This window comes from Jatropha curcas, chromosome 2 (assembly GCF_041381405.1).
Source record: "Jatropha curcas cultivar XTBG-Jc1 chromosome 2, XTBG_Jcur_1.0, whole genome shotgun sequence".
NCBI classification, from domain to species: domain Eukaryota; kingdom Viridiplantae; phylum Streptophyta; class Magnoliopsida; order Malpighiales; family Euphorbiaceae; genus Jatropha; species Jatropha curcas.
In genome coordinates this window covers 3,712,621-3,735,224 of record NC_143152.1, presented here as the reverse complement: position 1 = coordinate 3,735,224, position 22,604 = coordinate 3,712,621, and the positions used below count along the sequence as shown (strand labels likewise).

General features: G+C 34.1%; 1 protein-coding gene and 1 long non-coding RNA gene across 2 annotated transcripts in view; both read right to left on the bottom strand.

Moving 5' to 3' along the window:
* LOC105634767 (3,9-dihydroxypterocarpan 6A-monooxygenase) overlaps positions 1–22,604 on the bottom strand; it is an 81,151-nt gene that overhangs the window by 25,858 nt on the left and 32,689 nt on the right.
* On the bottom strand, positions 10,933–14,034 carry LOC149498077 (uncharacterized). Its single transcript, XR_016319425.1, has 3 exons — positions 13,812–14,034; positions 12,588–12,667; positions 10,933–11,095 (listed from the first exon to the last, which is right to left on the bottom strand). It is a non-coding gene; the product is annotated as an uncharacterized LOC149498077 (long non-coding RNA).

Below are 22,604 nucleotides of genomic sequence, written 5' to 3'. Positions count from 1 at the left end.
TCTAGCTCTGAAGATAGTAAACCTGACTCAGATAGTGTTCAACAATTTGTAAATAATATAACCCATAGAGAAATAGTCTCTAGGGCCCCAGACTTAGGATTAATTGATAAACCTCCATACATATCCCAATTTCATTATAATGCTAATACATTATATGAATGGAATATTGATGGCTTATCTGAATATAAAATCTTAAGTATTTTGCAACAAATGACAATGGCTGCGAATGCCTATAAAACCCAGTCACCTATATCTGATAAAGCCGTTGCTGAAATCCTCATTGCAGGATTTACAGGACAATTAAAGGGATGGTGGGATTACCATCTCACTGAAAAAGATCAATTAGATATTTTAAATGCAGTTCAAGTAAATGACCAGGATCAACCTTTATTTGATGAAAATGGTGAACCTATTCAAGATGCAGTTGCAACCTTAATATTAACCATTTCATTACATTTTATAGGCGATCCATCACATATAAAAGATAAAAATGCTGAACTTTTAAGTAATTTAAAATGTAAACACTTAGGTCAATTTCAATTATATAAAACCACTTTTCTTACAAGATTAATGTTAAGAGAAGATTCTAATCAAGCTTTTTGGAAAGAAAAATTCTTAGCTGGTTTACCCTATTTTTTAGGCGAAAGGGTTAGGAATTATATTAAACAACAACATGGTAACCCAATTCCATACAATAAATTAACTTATGGCCAATTAATAAGTATAATTCAGAAAGAAGGATTACAAATTTGTCAAGATTTAAAACTTCAAAAAACTTTAAAATATGAGTTAAAAAAGACTAAACAAGAATTAGGAAGTTTTTGTAAACAATTTGACTATAATATAACCCCTACTCAACAATGTAGTGGTCAATGCTCTAAACCCACAAGTTATAAAAAACACTATAAAAAACATTATAGGTCTAAACCTAGTAAAGAAGAATTTTATCATCAAGATAAACGTAAACACCATAAAAAATCTAAGAATAAAAAACCATATAAAAAGACTAATAAGATTTCATATAAAGACTTAACTTGTTTTAAATGTGGTAAGAAAGGACATACATCTAAATTTTGCAAGTTCAATAAAAAATTGCATGAATTAAACTTAGAAGATGATGTGATAAATAAAATTCATGAATTGTATCTTACTTCTGATACATCAGATTCTGAGGTACAAGAAAGTGAAAATCAAATTGATGAACTAGGTTCAACAACCAGTTCTTCAGAAAAATCTGTAAATATGTTAACAAAAGATCAAAATACACTTTTAGAAGTAATACATAATTTGACAGATACTGATCTTAAAAGTCAACTTCTTAAAAAATTAATTAAAAGTTTTGAAGAAGATAAAGAAGTAAAAATAATCACACCTAAAATTCAGACTAATACTTATGATTTAACGACTATATTAAATAAGAATAAAAAATTAGAAACAAAAATATCATTAGAAGATCTATATAAAGAACTTAGAATTTTAAAACATGAAGTCAAAGAATTAAAACATCAAGCACAAGTACATGATGCTAAAATAAAACATTTAGAAACTCAATTGATATCTAGTTCCTCTTCGGATGAACCAGATGATAAAATAACAGATGGAATAAATGAGCTAAATGAAGATGAAGACATAAATCCACATTTTCTCTTTCTTTTACAAGAAATAACATCTAGAAAATATTTAGTAAAATTAAATTTACAAATTTCACAGGATTTTATAATAAATGGTATAGCTTTATTTGATACAGGAGCAGATTTAAATTGTATAAAATCTGATTTAATTCCACATAGATTTTGGTCAGAAACACATGAAAAACTGACTACAGCTAATAAATCTAAATTAGAAATTCTTGGTAAAATTGAAGCAGATATTATAAATAATGGATTAGAAATTAAAACAATATTCTTACTTTCACCACAGATAAATTATATGGTAATCTTAGGAACACCATTCATTAACCTAATTACACCATATTCTGTAAAAGAAGATTGCATTAAATTCAAGGTAAAAGGAAGTAGAGCTAGGTTAGAATTTACTGAAAAACCTAGGAGAAAAAATTTAAATTTATTAAGAGCTCATTCTATTAAAACTTTGGAAATTAATTCTTTAATAAAATCTAAAGAAGAAGACTTAAATCATTTGAGAAATTATACATATCTTCAACGGATTAAAAAGCAACTAGAAGATAAAGATATTCAAATTAAGATTGGTAAATTAAAGACATTTATGGAAAATAAATTATGTGCAGATCACCCACATGCATTTTGGAATCGTAAACAACATATAGTAGATTTACCCTATGAGAAGGATTTTGATGAAAAGTCCATTACAACTAAAGCTCGACCTATTCAAATGAGCCCTGAACTCATAAACCATTGTAAAAAAGAAATTCAGGATTTAGAAAATAAAAAATTAATTAGCAAATCTAGAAGTCCGTGGTCTTGTGCGGCTTTTTATGTTAATAAAAATGCTGAGATAGAAAGAGGAGTCCCTAGATTAGTAATTAATTATAAACCACTAAATACAGCCTTAAAATGGATAAGGTATCCATTACCCAATAAGAAGGATTTATTAAAACAGTTATATCAGGCAAATATTTTTAGTAAATTTGATATGAAATCTGGTTATTGGCAGATCCAGATTCATCCTAATGATAGATATAAAACAGCATTTACAGTTCCCTTCGGTCAATACGAATGGAATGTAATGCCTTTTGGATTAAAAAATGCTCCTTCTGAGTTTCAGAGGATCATGAATGATATATTTAATCCCCATAGTGAATTTTGTATAGTATATATTGATGATGTTCTAGTTTTTAGTAGAACATTAGAAGAACATTTTAAACACTTAAAAACATTTTGCATGACAATTGAAATGAATGGATTAGCATTGAGTAAAACTAAAATGGACTTGTTTAAAACTAAAGTTAGGTTTTTGGGTCATTACATAGAACAGGGTATTATCCAGCCCATAGAACGAGCTATGGTATTTGGGTCCAAGTTCCCTGATGAGTTAACTAATAAAACCCAACTTCAACGTTTTCTTGGATGTTTAAATTATGTTATAGATTTTTATCCAAACCTCAATTGCATGATAAAACCATTACATGATAGGCTTAAGAAAGATGCTGGCCCATGGACAGCCCAGCATACCCAGTTAGTAAAAAAGATAAAGGCTTTAGTCAAAGAAATTCCATATCTTTATATCCCTCATCCAACAGCATTCAAGATAGTTGAAACTGACGCTTCAGATGTTGGATATGGCGGTATTTTAAAACAAGTAATTAATGGTAAAGAACGAATTATTCAGTATACATCTGGTCATTGGAACCAAACTCAAATAAATTATTCTACTATTAAAAAGGAGATTTTAAGTATAGTAATTTGCATCAATAAATTCCAATCTGATTTATTAAATCAAAAATTTTTACTTCGTATTGATTGTAAATCTGCAAAAGATGTTTTACAAAAAGATGTAAAAAATCTGGCTTCTAAACAAATTTTTGCAAGATGGCAAGCTTTACTTAGTATATTTGAATTTGATATTGAATTTATTAAAGGAGATAAAAATAACATTCCAGACTTTCTGACTCGCGAATTCTTACAGAACGATGGGCAGGAAAAAGGATAAGGGCAAAGCCCCTAAAGAAGAACCTGAATCACCTACTAAAGCCCTTTCTGAGCATTCGGAAGATTTACCTAAAACCCTAGACACTAAAATTTTTCCAGATCTTAAAAAATGGATTGAACAGTTAAGTCAATCCCCTGAAGTGTTTAAGGCGTTACAAGATATAGCGTCCTCTTCCACAGAGGCGCCAGGTATGTCTTCTACACCTAAAGCGATCGTACCCGTTCATGGTACGGCTAGTCTGTCTCAAACGGTAGGCAGTAAAGACTTATCAAATCCGTTGATGGCTGTGGATTTGCCAAAAATCCAGTATACGCAAAGTATACATAAATGGTTTCTTAAACCTATTTTTCATTATGAAATTGAAATAGAAGATGGATATAATAACACTAATCCTTGGTCTGTTTTAAAACAATACTACCCTGAGGATTGGTACTTTGCTCCAACTGATCTTTCAAAACCCCAAGAATATTATCATAATATTCTCTTGGATACTGGATCTGTAAAAATTAAACATAATTATGATTCAAAAAATAAATCTGTTATTTTATATTCTTCACTTAAAATCCAACGGATTCTTCATCCCAAGGACTGGCCTAAACCCTCTCTTTCTACCCCTGTACAATTTAAAGTTTTATATAAACATGTCCACAGTACTGTATACAATTATTTTGATTATCGTGATGCATGGGACAAAATTTTTGCTATTCAGAATCCCACTGCTACGCATTCATGGTTAATCTATTTTGACACGTCCTTTCGTACTGATTGTAAAGTGCCTAACTGGTTTAAAAAATGGTGGGAAACTAGGGGAATTTCCAATGAAATTATCCCTCCTCCAATCCAGGCATTATATCAGTATTTTAAAGCCCATTATAAACCCAATCCTGCAGAAGCCCATATTCCTTCCCTTATGTACTATTGTATGGTCTTCTTCACGCCCTGGGTATATCAATGGTATTTGGACACTCAGTATGCCGTAGGAACGTACCAGATTCCTATGTTGGTAAAAAGACATAAGATTAAATGGTGGGGATCTTTCAAGAACTCTACCACGGAACTTAAAATTGATCTCTGGATACGTGATAAATTAAAACAGGTTTCTCCATTAACCTATGCAACCACTCTTGCACTAAAAGATCAACCGACTTTCGGAATCCAAAAAGCACAGTGCCAAGCAAGGTTAGCTGCTGCTAAAACTCCAGATGAGTATAGAAGAATCTGTCAAGAAATGCTTCAGCATCTTTCAACAGATTCTGATTCTCCAGTAAAACCCTCATCAAGTAAAAAGCAGGCAGACTGTTCCAGCAAAATATCTAAATCAAGCAAACAGAAGTGGGCTGACATGGCTTCCTCTTCCTCATCAACATCATTCCCATTATCCTCTGACGAAGATAGTAATGATGAAGCTTTTGAATCCATTATAGTCAAAAGTAAAGCTGAGAAGGCAAAAGAAAAATTAAAACAAAAAAGCAAAGCAAAGAAAAAAGAAAAGAAAAAGAAGGACACATCGTCCTCATCTGAGTAAAAGGCAGGTGAAACCTTATTTCACCATCATTCAACAGTAAAAGATAAATCAATGTTTCTACAGGAAAAGCCAACGCATCATCCACAGTAAAGATTCGGTGGCAGACCAACAACTATTCATCCACAGTAAAGGTCAACACTGCTCAAGATTCGGTGGCAGACCAAGCACTGTTCATAAATAGTAAAAGTAGAATAGTAAAGATTCTTTTCTATGTTATTTAAAGGGAGCCTATCCTCTTGTGAAGGCATAAGCTTGTATAACAATATACTAAACACTCTCTCATCCTCTCCCCCAACGGTTCTTTGTAAGCATTCAACGTTCGAAGTCTGGATTGTAAACTTTTAAATTGTAAGTTTAAATTTGAATTTCATATTTAAATAAAGTTATTTATTTAAATTTATAAATTGCTACTACTAAGCCCTGTTAAAGGCTTCCTTCTCTTCTCCCTCCACACTCTGACTTAGTTCTGGGGATCCCAGGCTAAGGTTGCAGGAACCCTCAACCTTAAACAATTAAAATTGGTTGAGTTAATTGATAAATATTATTTTGTATAAGTATGCTCTGTGGTTGCACCTCTGTGTGATCTTCCACATCAGAAATATTGTTCTTGATTTTTCATAAACATAAACTGTTCATTTACTGTTCAGATTAAAACAAATACTGTTCATCTTTAAACAACTACTGTTCAAATTAAAATTCTTTGGTATATCAGCTGGAAACACATAACCTCCTGGTGTTTATCATTGCACTTGATAAACAAGGGAAACTTTGTGCTACAACGCTAAGTACCATATGAATTATATTCATGTTTTTGTAAATTTAAGAGAAAATAATATTTTGCTTACAATATATAATATTAATTTAAATATTTTTGAAATATTAATTGATTTAAATAATAGATCTATTTTAGTTGATATGTTTGATATAAATTTGGATAATATAAATCATTACTCATATTATTTATATATATATATATATATATATATATATATACTTCCTCCGTTATTTATTTATTTATTTAGAGAAATCCGAAAAAACTTTTGGATTAAGAAAGTTAGTTAAAATTTAGTTTTTTCCTTAAAATTCCATCATTGTATTATTAATAATGGGAACAATAGCTGACAGAAAAGGCAGTCCCAATAAGTGCATTTATTGCCTACTTGCATCATTTGAGCGTCACTTCCAACCTTCTTTATTAACTCTTCTGACTTTATTAGAATGGGAACGTTTTACATAATATGTGCACAAAAACGAAAAAAGTTTTGGAGCCAAATTAAAGGCCAAATTTTTGAACTTATTCATTGAAGACCACAAATTTCCAAAATTTTCGGTGAAAATAGAGGAGGAAAAATCTAAATTTTGGCTTTAACTTGTTTAAACTTGAATAATTTTCAATTCAAATTCAAAATTAAAAGCAAAATTTGGTTTCTCCAAATTTAAATGAAATTCAGAAAGTAGTGCCCAAATGCAATGCATTGCGACCAAAATGAAATAGAATTTAGACCCAAATTTTCTGAGTTTACAATTCGACTTCTAAACGTTGTCCACATATAAATGGAACCATAGTTAATGATCTGATTCAAGAAAAATCTATTCACTTCTCCATAACATCTAAATCGATCGCACCATATCCAGAAATGTGCACTACTTTGCATCCTCCGGACTTGAATCATATACATAATGAAGCAAAAATGACTATAGTTGTCTACAATATGATTGACCCCTAAAATTCGAGTTTTAGTGTGAGTTTGAAGCACAATTTTTTTAAAAAGTGTAAACTCTAGCAAAATGTGTGACAACTTCACATTTTGAAAAGTGCACAACTAATAATAATAATGCTACAACGTGGCTTACAAAAGAGTATAACCATTATAAGGATTTGAAAAAGTGCACAGCTAAGAATAATAAAGACCATAAAATGGCTTACAGAAGTGCACAACTAATAATTAAAAGGTCACAAAGAGGCTTACAGAAGTTCAGAACCGTTAACTAACACAGAGAAAAAAAAACATTGAAAAAATGCACATGCACTAAAAACACGGCACAAAATAGCTTACAGAAGCGCACAACTAATAATTAAAAGGCCACAACATGGCGTATAGAAAATCAGAATCGTTAACTAACACAGAGAAAAAAATACCATTGAAAAAGTACACAAGTACTAAAAACATAGTCATAAAATGGCTTACAGAAGTGTCAAACTAATAATTAAAAGGTCAAAAAGTGGCTTACAGAAATTCACAATCGTTAACTAACACAGAGAAACAAAAAACTATTGAAAAGTGCACGAGTACTAAAAACAAAAGGTCACTAAGTGACTTATAAAAAAAAAGCAAAAGATAATTAGAAAGTGCATAATTACTACCAATAATAATAGCAAGTGTATCCTCCACAATTTTTCCTACTGAGTCATTTATCTCATCACTTGCAAAAGGATCTTGAGAGTCAATAAACTTTTCTCTTGTTCATGGTTCTTGTGTATGAGATTGGGTCTCATCTGAGTCTATGAGTGCTTGATTATCACTACCTTCAGGTGCATATTTACTTTTTTGGCCACTTTTCTCTCCAGTAGGTGTTTTAGGAATCTCAAAATACTGAGCCGTTCCTTGATGAAATTGCCTCAAATCAGCAACAAAAGACTACAACTCTTCAATTTGTGCACTATTTTTCTATGTTTGCTCAATATTTTTATCTATCTTTTCCATCAATGTGGCCAAAAGAGTAATAATTACATCCAATTTTTTTAGAATTTCAACATTATTGTCTAAAGGCACTCTTCCAGCCCTTCTTGGAAGAGTAGCTAGCTCCTTTAGTGTACGATTTTAATCTTTGGATACCCACTCCAAGACATACGATAAGGGCTAACTCTGTATTTATGTGGTCAAATTTATAAAAACGACCACTGTTACTATAAAATGAAATGAAAAAGCGAGTTGATAACTTGTCCCTCGAAACACACGTGCATTAAATGTTGAGAATATTTGTATGTGCCACTTTCCTTCATTGTTGAGCTTCAATCTTAAAAAATAAATATATCCAAGAGCTTTCAAGTCTTTTCAACTTGGTTTGCATCCTAAAATTACTATTTACAATAACTTTCTCTATATAAAAAATACAGTCAAAAAGGAAATTTTCTCTAAATAAAAAAAAACTGAGGGAGTATTAACCTAACTAAAATAATTAGGAAGTACTTGTTTATATATATATTAAAAAAACTAACTAAAAATAATTAGCAAAAACGATCATGTGTTCAACTCTTGTCATTGAACTTGAGCAACAAAACTCACAACACCAAACTACTAAGTAAATGATGTAATCCTGCTGGTACTTGATGTTCTGCCTTGACTTGTTGACACGTTAGGCATTTAGCTACAAATTCAGCAATATCTTTCTTCATACCAGTCCACCAATAGTTCCTCTTCAAATCCCTACACATCTTGGTCCAGCCTGGATGCATAGCAAATGGAGAATCATGTGCTTCCTTCAAAATGAGATGTCTCAAATCTAAATCTGAAGGAACATATAACCGGTCCCGAAATAGTAATAACCCATCTCTACTGACAGAAAAATCTGGTCTTTTACCCTCTTGTGTCTCTGAAAGAATCTTTTGATATTCATCATTAGTCACTATTGTTGTTCGAATCTGATCAATCAATAAAGGCTTCACCTGAAGATTAGCTAACACCCAATTGTCAGAAATCTTCTCAATCTTAGCATTGATAGACCGTAGATCATGGACTAGAGATAACGCTGTAGTCCTCAGGCTAGCAATAGTCTTATGACTCAGTGCATCTACTACCACATTAGCTTTCCCTGGCTGATAATCGATAATACAGTCATAATCTTTTATCAACTCAAGCCATCTTCTCTGTCACAAATTCAACTCCCTTTGAGTACCCAGATACTTCAAACTTTTATGATCTGTGAAGATATAGCATTTCTCACCATAAAGATAATGTCTCCATATCTTCAATGCAAATACAATGGCTGCAAGTTCCGAATCATGTGTAGGATAATTCCTCTCATGTGGTTTAAGTTGGCGTGATGCGTAAGCAATAACATATCTATCCTGCATCAACACACAACCTAAGCCATTATGAGAAGCATCACTATAAACAGTAAACTCTTTACCTGGATTAGGTAAAGTCAAAACTGGCGCTTCAGTCAAGCACTTCTTTAGCTTATCAAAGCTCTCCTGACATTTATCTGTCCATTCAAATCTAACGTTCTTCCGTAATAGTTTAGTTAAGGGCAGAGCAATGATAGAAAATCTCTTAACAAACTTGCGATAATAGCCAGCCAAACCCAAGAAACTATGAATCTCGGAAACATTCTTAGGTGGCTTCCAACTGGAAATAGCCTCAATCTTACCAGGATCCATTGCAATACCCTCTGCAGATACAATATGACCAAGAAAAGCAACTTGTGCTAACCAGAATTCACATTTAGAAAACTTAGCATAAAGTTGTTTTTCTCGAAGAGTTTGAAAAATAATTCTTAGGTGCTTATCATGCTCTTCTCTATCTTTGGAATATACCAGAATGTCATCAATAAAAACCACAACAAATTGGTCAAGGTAAGGTTTGAAGATCGTGTTCATCAAAGTCATGAATGCTGCTGGATGAGTTATTATGTCATTACGGGCGGATGTTAGTTATTATGCTGGGAGGATGTTAGTTACAGGTAGGGACAGGTGCAAGAGATTTGAACAGTGATTGAAGCCCAGTATTAAGAGTCATGTGATCGGTTTTGAACATGAGAATTTTTCTGCATTGGTATCACAAGCTTTGAATCAGGAGAAAGTTGATTTAGAAAAGGCTACAGAGGAGAAGAGTGTCAGGAGGACTTTCCCAGTGGCTAGTAGCTCTAGTAGTAAAAAGAGGAGATTCTTCAGTCCATTTCCTTCTAGATCTAGCAGTGTGAGGCCACAGAGCTAGAGACAGTTCAGACCACCATTGCCACCTCCACGAGCTCCTCCAGTTACTCGTAGTTGTGTTCATTGTGGTAAATATCATGGCGGAGTGTGTAAGTTGACCACAGGAGCATGTTTTAACTGTGGTGAGGTTGGACACTTTGTGAGGGATTGCCCTAAACCGAGAATGACTACAGCATATACAGCTATAGGGGGATCGATTCAAAGATCAGCTACTAGTTATGGATCTTCTCAGTCTTCAGGCAGAGGTAGGGGCAGCGGTAGAGGTAGCATGTCGGGTAGTCAGGGGACAGTGAATCAACTAGAGCCTATTGGTGTACTAGCTAGAGTTTATGCTATGAGGCAGAGGCAGGATGCAGATTCAGCTGATGCAGTGACTGGTATATTTCCTTTATTTAATCATGATGTTTATGTATTGTTTGATCCTGGATTGTAACACCCACCGGCCAATCCCGGAGAACCAGACGGCGGATGCCACAATCGGTGCCGGAGCACCGTCTTATGTCACTTATTAAAGCTAGATCACAAATTAGAAGTGGTTAAATTTTCATAAGGAGGCAAGTAATTAACATTTTGTTTTTTTTTTTTTTTTGTTAACGAAAATAATATTTAAGGAAATTCCTATGAAAATTTCGCAAGAGTTTCCCCTAAAAATTAACTTGCCACACAAAGAAAATATACACACTTCCAATTTTCTCCAAACCCCAAAACTCCAATTCAACATAACATACTACAAGCACTTCTAAATATCCATCAACATACGCATCATAGTCTAAACACATTCTTTTCAAGGAATATATAATCATCATACACCAAAAATATAATAAGATGTTATTTCCTTCAATAATCATAACTCTTAATACATTATAAACTTATTATATACAACCTCCATAATACAATCTTTATATACATGCCAAAAATCACCATTTACAAAATATCCTACCCAAAATGTGATCTCTCCTCTGATGCTTGTCCTCTGGTCTTGAAGAACACCCTCCGCTCCTAACCTGCGCGTGATAAAAATCAACGCGCTGAGTGGAAGACTCAGTGGTGCTAAATAACCAACAATTAAATTAAATAGAAAAGCCAAGTCAAATCTGAAATTACTCAACTATATAAATACCGAGATCGCATTTATTTAATTCAAATACTTTGAAAGCAATGAGAAGACTATAAATACAAATATGTCTTCATTCTTTTATAGCAACAATAAAATGTCATTTTTTTTCGTTAAGGCTCATACTCATGCAGAATGAACATAAGCAGATTTGATCGTGGCCTATGTTAGCGCCACCCCCATCACATACTCGTGGCCTATGAAAGCACCACCCCCATCACACAATGTGGCCTATGAAAGCACCACCGTGGCCTATGAAAGCACCACCCCATCACACAAATAAGCGCGTCCGCTTATTTATAAGGGCTGATAACCCTAGCATATGATCATAGCTTCACAATAACAAAATCCATCTCATCATATCACGTCTCAATCATGCATAGTAGAGCCCAAATCAAAATCATTCTTTCACAAAAGCAATAATTCTTAATCAAAACCTCTTCATTTAGTACTCATCAGTTCAAAAGTTTTACTCAAAACACTATAAATGTATATATACTTAAGATGGTATAAAAGTACATAAATCAAGAACTTTTCAGCATTTCCAAAACTTGACCTCTGCTGGGTTTTTAACACATAATTTGAGTTATGGGTCTCCAAATTGAATGAAATCAGATTCATTAGAAAGCTAAGACAAAATGATACAAATGTTGAGAAGGGACCACAGCCCAGATCACAGAGTAAGATAACAAACAAAAGCTCAGAACACAGACCAACAGATCAGACCTGATTCAGCAGAACCAAGTCCAATGTTTCTTGAATTCCTACTTCACCAAACACTCAAATGAAACCAATCCAGAACGAGAGAATTCTAAAGACACAGGGAAACAACTTTTATGAAGAACTCAGAACCTAATCTTATCATTATAGTGGTCAAAATGGGCACTCAATTTAGTAATGCATGTGGCCTGACACAATAGAGTCAGTTTGGGTGTTTCAGCCACAAGTTGAGCTATGTATATCCAATGTGGACACAAGAGGATGGGTTGGAAAGATAAGAAGTAAATCTATAACTTTTATGAAGAACATAAAACGTTATTTTGCCATTTGAGTGGTCAAAATGGACAATAATTGCGGATATACAGGTAAGACATCATAACAGAACCAGTTTTGGTATTTCAATCATAAGTTGAGCTACAAGTATTGGAATTAGACATAAGAATATGTTTTGGAAAGCTGAGAAATAGAGCTACAACTTTCATGAAGAAGTAAAAAACAAATGGGAAGTATAAAGGGGTCAAAAATGAGTTCCAATCCCACGGCAGAACACATCTCACATTAAAATTCAGCAATTTCAACAAAACATACAAAGTTCCCAAAATATATTCAAAACCCTAACGATGTAAAACAACTTAAACAAGTGAAATTATGATTGTACTAACCTTATTAACAAGCTTGATTAAGCTTGGAAAGCCTTACTCCTTGGCTTTCTCTTTCCCCTTTGAGGATGGTTCTCCAACCTCTTCAAAGCATGAAAAATCAACATTACAAGCAAAACTTGACAGAAGAAATAGTTGGAGCATGATTTAATGCATCAATAACATGTCTAAACCATGAATTCTACTTAACAATTCACAAAACTCAAAAACCACAACTTACTTGCTTCAATGGTAACTTCACTTCTCTTTGCTTTTAATCACAAATCTCAACTTCTACTCCTTAATTCTTAAGCATTAAGTCCTATTCTATGGTTTAATTAGGTAGTTTGGTGGTAAATTTGGAGGTAAGAAAATGAAGAAAATGAAAGAAGAAGGAAGAAAAATGGAAATGGCGTGGAGAAGAGAAGAGAAGAAAGACAAAAATGTTGTGGTGTTTACTTTTAAGTGCCAAAGTCAAATTTGACTTCCTAAAATCATGCAAAATGTGTGGCTAAGATCAAGTCATAAGTAATCTCATCCAATGGCTCTAAATATTCCTCAAATAATTCTCTTCTACTTCTTATTTAACTCCACCAATTAATTAAATTAACTCCACTAAAATAATTCCTCATTTATTTCTTAATATACCACACTAGAAATATTATGCATTTAATACATAAACTCTCCAAAAATATTCATTAAATATTTTCTACCCACCTAAATCATGCAAACATGCTCCAAAAATAGTAAATAAAATATTAACTAAGCATAGTAATTTTTCCGGACTAAAATAATACCAAGTCCCGGACCGATGGTACTATTTACAGACCGGTAAATCACTATTACCGACACTAAAAGAAAAATCAGTCTGTTACATGGATCATCTCACTCTTATATTAGTGCTAAGATTTCTTGCTATGCATCTGTTCCTTGTTTGAGATTGGGGTATGAAGTGCTTGTATCGAGTCCATTAGGACAGGAGGTTATTGTTAACAAATTATATCCTGATTGCCCACTCATAATCCAAGATCATGTATTCCCTTCTGATTTAGTTGAGATGCCTTTCGGAGATTTTGATGTTATTTTGGGCATAGATTATGTGTCTCTATATGTTCTTTGAAAATATCATTACCATATTCAATAATTTTTTCTTTAAGAAATCTAACTTGATTTAAATTAGAAAAATCAACTAAACATAAATTATTTAAAATTGCAGGAATGAAAGACATAAAAGAAATTTGAACGTACTTGAGTGGAGAGAACCTTTGCTTTAATATTATTACAAGCAAGACAAAGATCGCCCAACTGATAATCGATGTCCACAATTTGATCGTGGAGACGATTAATGGCGTCATAGATGAATTCTAAATTACACTCTAGTATAGAAGCAGGATGAGTACAATGATTACACTCACTTCCTGACCACTCCAGTTTGAGAGAATATATTACAAGGGAGAATATTTTACAAAGAGAAGAGTTGTAAAACTAAAAACGATTTTGAACTAAAACAAAGCTATCTTATTTATACAAGAGGGCGTCTCCCTTAGTGGAGAAGGAATCTTCTTGTAGCAAGTGGGAGACAAAGATAAGAGCACTAGTTTTGCTTTTCTTTAGTGCGTTCACTGTTGCTAGTGGAGCACTTCAAAAGAGCGCACTAATTTTTTGAGTGCTTAGAAATTGACATTTTTAAATGTCAAATGGATCCTGACTGTCGATAAACATATTATCGACAAATTCATCACTATCAGTGGAGTTTTTACTCGACTGAGATATTTTTGACGTACTTGCCTTTTCTTTTCCTTTTGAAGAGGGGGCAAGTATGTCTTCATCAAGAGCATTACATAATTGTTTCTTTATCTCTTCTTTTGAGAGATTTTTAAACAAATCTTTGAGTAATTCAGCCAAATTGAGAGATGATGTTACTTCGTCACTATCCTTTTTCTTTTTTAATGGACTAGTTTTTTGAGATAAATTAATTAGTCCTTTGCTGGTGAAAATCGCGGGTGGTTCAAAAAAGTTACATTTATTCCACCATCGTAAAAGTATTCTCCGAGCAAGCCAAGGGATTTCAATCGGAGGGTCATCAGTTCGTGTTAAGGTTTTCACAATGATTTTATAATCCCATTTTATAATCCAAGGAATTTTATATGTAACTGCAAATTGAAGGCTGGGATTTTTTAGCGTTTTGTTTAATTCTTTAAACTGTTCATAAACTGTTCGGATTTTATCTGGCATAGCAACTGGATGAAGTCCCCAATTGTAAAACCATTCTTCAAACCAACAGGGAAATTCATGTTCTTCTTTAGCTAGGTTGAATGTAATGAACCAGCTAAATTTTCTTTGTTTGTTATCATAACAGAGAGCATACTTCCAGGCATCAATATAATCAAAATAAGTAAAATACCTGGGTCGGACTTGATGTAGATCCTTTTGTTGAAAAAGATCAGGACCCCAATCTTCTTGAGCAAAGATTCGTTTTATGATAAACTTGCTATATGCCCATTCAGAGGAATTCCCTCTGATGGTTGGGGAGAAGTTAACCGAACCGGTTGCTTCTAGGATGGCCTGGTAATAGTGATAATCTTTAGGCCAGTGAGGGTGAGTGAAGTGATTTTTCATATAAATACTAGCAACAGCATTAGGGTCCATATAACGTTGTTCATTTGTTATAGGGACAAGAAAGTAATTGCTAATATTGAGCAGTGGCAAACCATCTTCATTTTTACTAAGGACGCTAGCTTCATAAGCGTCTTTTCTTGGTTTCTCGGGATCTTGAGATCCAGAGGAAGATAAATCAATCTTTCTTTTCGAACTCATTGGCAGGTCTATTCCCTGTAAGAAATTCACGAGTTAGAAAATCAGGGAGAGTATTCAGTTCACCCTTAATAAACTCAAGATCAAAATCAAAAACAGACAATATTGCTTGCCAGTGAGCAAATATTTGTTTCGATGCTAGATTTTTAACATCTTTAAATAATATATCTTTAGCATTTTTACAGTCCACGCGTATGAGGAATTTTTGATTTAATAAGTCTGATTCAAACTTTTGGACGCAAAGTACTATTGCTAAAATTTCTTTCTTAACTGTGGAATAATTGGCTCTTGGGCCAGTCCAAATTCCACTAGTGAAGCATACTAAAACTTCTTTAGTATTAAGCCGTTGTTTAAGTATACCACCATAGCCAATATTAGAGGCATCTGTCTCTACTATTTTAAAGGCGTCAGGATGAGGTATAGCTAAACACGGAATGGTTTTAACTTTGGTTTTTATTTTCTTGACAGCTAAGGTATGTTCCATTGTCCAGATAGGTGGAACTTTCTTGAGCCGTTCAAATAATGGCTTAGCATCTTGAGCCATTTGGGGATAGAAATCACTGACGTAATTGAGACTACCCAAAAATCGTTATAATTGATTTTTGTCTTTAATCTCGTCAGGAAACTTATCCGCAAAATCAATAGATCGATTAATAGGGATAATAGAATGATTAGATATATTATGCCCTAAAAATCTTATTTCAGTTTCAAATACTTTCATTTTCTTTGACGATATTACTAACCCATTTTGTTGAGCTATTTTGATAAACGTATTAAGATGTTTAAAATGCTGAGTTATATCAGCAGAAAAGATTAATACGTCATCTATGTAAACTATAGCGAATAAAGAAAAAGGGTTAAAAATATCATTCATAATTTTTTGGAATTCAGAGGGGGCATTCTTGAGACCAAACGGCATCACATTCCATTCATATTGACCGAAAGGAACTGTGAATGCTGTTTTATAACGGTCTTGCTCCGCGACTTGAATCTGCCAATATCCAGACTTCATATCAAATTTGGAAAATATATTAGCATCATAAAGTCGATTTAATAAGTCTCTTTTATTAGGTAAAGGATACCTAATCCATCGCAAAGCCTTATTGAGTTGTTTATATTTAATAACGAGCCTTGGAACACCTCGTTCCAATTCTGCATTATTTTCTACGTAAAAGGCCGCGCAACTCCATGGGCTTTGACTAGGCCTAATTAGCCCTTTCTTTAACAGAACTTCTATTTCTGTTTTATAGAGTTCTAAATGGCGAGGATTCATGTCAATGGGCCGAGCCTTAGTAGGGATGTTCTTTTCATTAAAATCCGGTTCATAGGGCAATGTTACTATATGTTTCTTTCTAGCCCAGAAAGCTATTGGATTTTCAGAACACACAGTAGATTCTATTTTTTGTTGTATTTCTTTAATCTGTGGTTGGTATTGTATTTGTATTTTTTCTTGTATTTCTTTAATCTTAATTTCTTGGGATAAAGAGGCTACAAAGGTATTTTTATTTTTCATGGTATTTTTTATCATATCTATTTCTTTAACTCGTGGCTGAGTTATAAATTTAAAGGTGATCTCTTGACCTTCTAATTCAGTAATAATACCTTGTTCCGATATATTCTTAATCGGATACAGCATATGTAAGAAAGGATTTCCAAGAATCACAGGATGTGATAACCCTTTAACCATAATAAATGGTAATTGGAAACATATTCCTTTATTACAGATTGCCGTATTTTGGAGTTTATATTTAACTCCCATTTTGCTACCATCCGCTGTATTTAATTCTTCTACGGTTTTTTCAAAGTAACGAGATGGTACAAGGCCTTCATTAATACAATTCAGATCTGCACCTGAATCGATTAAAGCTATTGTGTCAAAGATGTATTCTTTATGAACCACAATAGTAACTTTAGTGTGCCATTTTTGAGTAATGACTCGGTCCACTAAATTTACATATTGTAAGTCATTAATTTCCAAAGTGGGAGCATTAGGAGTTTGTAATTCATTAAACTCAATCTCATCTTTATTTAATAATTCTAAAAAGACAACTCGTTCTTTTAACTGTTGCAATTCAGTTTTCATCTGATTCATTTCGCTTCTTAATTCTTTAAGTGTTGGTTCTCTATTTGCTTTTGTTGCTTTGATTTTATCAAAGATTTCTTGAATATTATAAATTGGTTGAGATTCTTCTAATTTCTTTAGAAGAGGGGTTTTTTGTGATGATGATGATGGCCTTTCATCTTGTAGAGCTAGATAAGTTTCTAACTGTTCCCTTTTCTTTCGTTCATCTGGGATTTGATCAATTAAATCCAGAATAAGAGAATCCTTTTTTGTTAATACATAAAGACCATTCATTGCACAGAGTGATTTGTAATAATCACACTGTCCATCACAAGTTTCCTTTTCTTGATCTGATATTTCCTTTTCAGATTCAGATGTATAATCTATTGCATTAACTTCATTTTCTACCTCAGAATCAGTATCATTTATAAACAGTTTCTGTAAGGAATTCTTTAGATCTTCATCTATTGTTAGAGCTTGAATCTGTTGTTTCATGCGACACTTATTTGTATAATGTCCAATTCTACCACACCTATAACAGGCTATTTGGGTTTTATCTTTCGGAGTTTTAGCCTTCTTATTTTTATGGGTTCTAGTAGTTCTATGTTTGGGTTTGTCTTTTCTTTCAGACCTATATGGTTTTTCATAATGGCTATTTTTTCTTTTAGGCCGAAAAGATCTTCTATGTTGTTCTTTCTTTGAGCCGGACTTCCAAATGGGCTCATACCCAAACTGTTCACAAAACGTTCCTAATATTCTTTTTCCTGTCATTTTTTCCTTTTTCATTTGTCTATGAAGTTTTATTTCATTACAGAGTGCTAAACCCTCTGTGACTATTTCGGAAGCTAATTCCCCATATGTATAAGTATGATAGGGAATTATTCCATTGTTTTTATCTTTAAGTTTATTTCGAACACGATCCGCAAATAAATGAGGAAGGCCAGAAATAAACTTTTCTTTCCAAAAATCATACTGACTGTCTTCTCTTGATAGTACAGCTGTCAAAAAGACATCTTTGTACCATTTAAAATGAGACATGTCAGGGCAGCGTAAATTCATTAGCTGCTCATGAGATTTATCTAAATGCATGGTTGTTGAACCAATAAAATGTAACCCTATGGTATATAACAAAGTATTGACTGCTTGTAGGATTGTTCTTATTTGAGTTTGTTGATTTTCATCTTTATATTCTTCATATTTTATAGCATTTTCTATTTGATCTTTTCCTTCTTGAGTTAACGAGAAATCCCACCAACCTTTTAATTGGCCGACAAATCCCGTAACTATGGCTTGTTTAATGCCTTTATCATTATTACCACATATCTTACAAGCAGTAGCATACATGGTCATATACTGGAGGACATTTTTGATCTGATATTCAGATAGTCCGTCAATATTCCATTCAACAATGGATTGACCATCATATTGGACATAATTAAAAGATGGATCTTCATATTGCATATTCACAAGGGATGGTCGAGCATAGTAGGGTTTGATATCTACCATACCTCTTGCCCTTGGATAGGTTGTTTTATTTATTTCATTGGCTCCTTCTAACTGTAAGATTTCTTGTTCTAGATTTTGTTCATTATCAGATGATTCTTTATCTGATGCAGTTGGCACTGTTAAAGGTGCCAGATCTTTCTGTTTATCTTTAACAGATAGTTTAGACAATCTCTTTGTAATTTCTTCCACTACATCATCTTTAGGGGAAGCTAATGTAAAGTTTTCTGGATGTATTGTTGGTTTAAATAATACTGTTGTTTCTTGACTTCCTATTTTAAAGGTAGATGCTTCTTGACTTCCTGTTGTGGGCTTTAGCTTAAGCAATTGATTCTCAAGTCTATTTAATTGATCTCCAACAGTAGATAAGTGCATATTTGTAAAATTTAATTGTTTGTGGGTTCCCTCTCCCCCCCGGGAAAAAGGAACACAGTCAACCGACTGGGCTGAAACGTGAAGAGTATGAGACTCCAAAGGTGGGTGAATCCGTTTAATGATACCGTGAGAGGTTTGAAAGGTAGCATAGACAGATGTAAGCCCAGCAACAATTTTATCATTGGTAAAATCAGGAAAAGACTTTTTCTTTAACTTAAATATATGTTGTATGAATGAACAAAAATCTTTACTTCCTTGTAACTGTAAATAGCATTTATATTTCTTGAGCCAAAAGGCTTGTTCAGCTTCAGAGAAAGTTATACTAAACCACTTATCAAAAATAGATAGATTATCTTCTAAGACCATAATTTTAAAAGGTTTAGATGTACTTTCTTTATCATAGCCCATATCCGAAGGAGTAGGGCTTCGTTGTTCATAAATGGGCTGGACTATATTTTCATTAGTCCTGTTAGTCCCTTTAACTGAAGGTTCAATGGGAGCTGTGGGCCTTAATGGTATGGCCGAAGCGCCTGAGACTGACTTTCTTGAGTCTAATTCATAAATTCTATTTCTTGAGAATCTAAGGGACATAGTGCCTTCGGGCGTTGTGTCAATAGTATCGATTTCAGTAGATTTTGCTTGAGAGGGTGGTACAGCCTCTTTTATTATCCATTGTTCAGGTAATTGTACCTGATCCCATTGAATAGTTTTAGGGACTACCATATTACCTTTCGCGAGATTGGTAACAAATAATGTAGTAAATCCCTTTGGGATGGTTATTCTTGCAGTGTTAGTTTTTAAATTTGGTACCACTGTGTTCATTGCTTTGTAATGAACACGATAAACTAGTATGATGTTTTCAGAACCCGGTAACATTTCATAACCGGAACTTTGTATATCCAAAGACAAAGCATTCATTAGATTTGGATCAGTTAGAGATAAAGTAAGATTTGGGTAACTTGAGAAATAAATTGGACCTTCGCAAAGAGAAGATTCAATTATTCCTAAAAGTGAATCATGAAATCTTAAATGTCTTTTATCTCTAAGACATACAATAGCAGCAGTATTTAATCCCAATCGTGTAGCAGGTTTTAAGGCTACTTGAACCATGCCTACATGAATGAATACCATATAAAGCTTCATATGGAGGCATTCCGATACTGGTCTGGTAACTGTTATTATAAGCAAATTCTATCAAAGGCAAATAGTTATCCCAACTACCTTCAAACTCAAGAACACAAGCTCGAAGCATATCCTCCAATATTTGAATAATCCTCTCAGATTGACCATCTGTCTGAGGATGGAATGCAGTACTAAAATTCAATCTAGTGCCCAGGGCTTTCTGTAAGCTAGCCCAAAATCTAGATGTGAATCTTGGATCTCTATCAGAAACAATGGATACTGGCACTCCATGTAGTCTAACTATTTCACCAATATACATTTCTGCCAACTTCTCTAAACTATAGTTTGATCTTATAGGTAGGAAATGAGCACTCTTCGTCAATCTATCCACAATAACCCAAACTGCATCATGTTTCTTCTGGGTAAGTGGAAGTCCCATTAGAAAATCCATAGTCACTCTTTCCCATTTCCATTCTGGAATCTGAAGTGGATGATGTAATCCTGCTGGTACTTGATGTTCTGCCTTGACTTGTTGACACGTTAGGCATTTAGCTACAAATTCAGCAATATCTTTCTTCATACCAGTCCACCAATAGTTCCTCGTCAAATCCCTATACATCTTGGTCGAGCCTGGATGCATAGCAAATGGAGAATCATGTGCTTCCTTCAAAATGAGATGTCTCAAATCTAAATCTGAAGGAACATATAACCGGTCCCGAAATAGTAATAACCCATCTCTACTGACAGAAAAATCTGGTCTTTTACCCTCTTGTGTCTCTGAAAGAATCTTTTGATATTCATCATCAGTCACTATTGCTGTTCGAATCTGATCAATCAATAAAGGCTTCACCTGAAGATTAGCTAACACCCAATTGTCAGAAATCTTCTCAATCTTAGCATTGATAGACCGTAGATCATGGACTAGAGATAACGCTGTAGTCCTCAGGCTAGCAATAGTCTTACGACTCAGTGCATCTGCTACCACATTAGCTTTCCCTGGCTGATAATCGATAATACAGTCCCAGCATAATAACTCAACCGAGTAAACTCCCTCTCATACTCAGCTACAGTCCTATGATCCTGTCTGAGCTGCAGAAACTCTTCTATTCTGGCATCCACATAGCTAGATGGAACATACTTTTTCTTAAACTCCCTTAGGAAGTCTGTCCAAGTCATAACTGGTGGCTGCACTCTACTCCTAGGAACTGTCTTCCACCACTCATATGCATCTTCCTGAAGTAAAGAGACTGCATAATCGTACTTCTGAGCATCATCACACTGGAGCTTTAAGAAAACCCTATCAATCCTCTCTAGCCATTGCTCAGCTACCATCGGGTCAGTGGTGCCTGAAAACTCTGTGGCCCCATACTTAACCAACTTATCATACTGTCTAACTGGCTGCTGCTGTAAGTTACCCGCCATTTGTCTCAATAACGCAGCCATCTGCTGGGCTATAGGGTCAGCAACTAGCGCAACAGGGACATCAGCATGCTCGGGAGCATTACCACGCTCTTCCTGTCTCGCTTCAGACTGCTCCTCAAGAGGATTAAAATTATCTCCCCGACTAACACCCTCCAGTTGGATCCTGCCTCTGCCTCATAGCATAAACTCTAGCTGGTACACCAATAGGCTCTAGTTGATTCACTGTCCCCTAACTACCCGACATGCTACCTCTACCGCTGCCCCTACCTCTGCCTGAAGACTGAGAAGATCCATAACTAGCAGCTGGTCTTTGAATCGATCCCCCTGTAGCTGTATATGCTGTAGTCGTTCTTGGTTTAGGGCAATCCCTCATAAAGTGTCCAACCTCACCACAGTTAAAACATGCTCCTGTGGTCAACTTACACACTCCGCCATGATATTTACCACAATGAACACAGCTGATATAGATATGGTTATTACCCCGAATATCATTTCATTTGTTGAAGTTGATATTACGATCGATTGAACATGGATATCATCACTAGATGATATATGATTGATATGAAATTCTCCCTCCATGTTGAGGTTGTAGATTGCTCCCTCTTCTGTTGAAATCATATCACAGATTGAGGTTGTAGATAGCAGGTCTAGATGTGCACATTAGACACTGATGACCCTCAGAATTGACTCTATAAAAGCTGTAAAGACCATATTATGAATTGATGATTTAAATGGTATTGATT